The following is a 1,929-nucleotide window of genomic DNA, read 5'->3' as shown; positions in this document are numbered from 1 at the left end:
CTCAAATGCTCGTGGATGGTCAGGCGTGACGAGACCCTACAACAATTCAACAAATATAATCACTTATAAATACACATATCACCAACAAAAATATTGTACCCAAGTAAATATCACCAAAGTCATCTTACACCCACCAATTCCAACCCAAGTTTTGATTGTGGCTCCAAGATATTTAAAGCGTGTGAAATTTGATCTAACAACTTATTTTTGGGTTTAGAGAGAAAATACATGTCATAAATGGTAAGATAAGGTCCAATAAATGAAAGGAATTATTTGATTGAAGTTGAAATAGAGAAGCACACTTATAGATAAGGGTACCCATAATGTATATTAAAATGGGGCTAAAAATAATACCAAATAAGTGTTCTTACTTTTTCAAATGATACATGTAGTCCCCACTTTATTGGAAGCATGTGTCCACCTCATTCACACAATAAAGTAGAAGAAAAAAAGAGAAAGAGGTAAAGATTTTGGGAAAACTACAAGGAGATTAAATATCACCAAGCTAAAGGACAAAAGCTCCCAAACCAAGAATATTAACTATTACATTCATTTGCAAGGATACATAAAAGAACAACAAAATCCTAAAGCTTACTAAGATTCCAAGTCAACTAGTTGAAGAGACCTCACTCAAGAAAATGTCTCAATCTCAGGCATCGTGTTGTAAAAGCTATAGAAAAAGCTCAAGTGGTCACTTGAGAAAAGAAAGAGAAAAAATAAAAGATAAGAAAATACTCAATGATTTATCCCACTAGCATAGCTATAAGAGTATGAAAAGAAGAGAGAAGGGCCATGAATCCAAAAGTCTAGTAAGTTATCTTATCCAAGTTTATTTTTTATGAGAGGAGGAGGAGGACGAGAATGAAAGAATGTAGAATTTTGTTATGCTAGTTCCATTCATCCCAAAGAAATAGTGAAGGAGAGTTGATGGTGTTAATTCCAAAAACTATAGTTTCTTTGAATCCTAAGGATATGCCTAGTTTTATTATCAAGTTCAACATTTGACTTTGGCCTATGAATAATATTAATTTAAAACACAAATTCTCCTGCACTTATGACTCTACTAGACCAAGGTGAGTATATCTAATCACCAATTATATCTTTAAACTTGACTATTATTTATAGAAAACATATAACTTCCATCTTGTAGGTCCTACTCCTAGTTGCAATCAACTTGGAATAAAACTAATCTTCTATTCCTATCTTTACTTTTAATTTCATTATCTCCTACTCTTAGTCCTCATACCTTTATTTGATTTTCCTACTTCTTCTCTACTTCTAAGTTCAATATGTGCTCCTAGTTCTTCTTTGTCTAATTCTTTCACTGCCACTTCTACCTTCACTCCTAGTTTTTGAATTAAAAGTAGCCAAAACTAGGGGGCTGACCATTTAACAACAAATTAACCTACTATTGGCAGATAACCATTAAACAAAACTACCCCTTACCACTTAGTAAAACAAAAACAAGGTTTCGATCCATAATTAAAAGAGTATCAGTAGGCCTAACATACATACTACTTGTGTAAAAACCATAAAAGATATAGTAATATATAAAAAAAGGTTAACATTAGAAATTTTGAGATTAACTATTATAAACAACAACTAAAATGAAGAAATTTCTTTCATACCTCCATCAGTGGCTATGAGCTAGCCACAGCTGCGGCCACTCCACTATCAATAGACTGTCGTAAATGAGGAGGTGTGTCCGACATCATGAGCTACATGTCATACAATACACGTTACATCTAACATGAAATATAAAATAAATATAATCAAATGAATTAAATTAACATGAAACAACTGTACTTGTGTGAAGCTCGTATGATGTCTATGCTCCAAGTTTGTGGTAAAGGTTGAGGGTCCTATGGAGAACTGATGCACATACATAATGTTTTTTGTCAATCCTTAATATAATTACGTAATAAATAT

Source organism: Cupressus sempervirens, chromosome 1 (assembly GCF_028749045.1).
Source record: "Cupressus sempervirens isolate cs-2001-9-10 chromosome 1, ASM2874904v1, whole genome shotgun sequence".
Classification (NCBI taxonomy): Eukaryota; Viridiplantae; Streptophyta; class Pinopsida; order Cupressales; family Cupressaceae; genus Cupressus; species Cupressus sempervirens.
Note: the sequence above shows the minus strand (reverse complement) of the source record.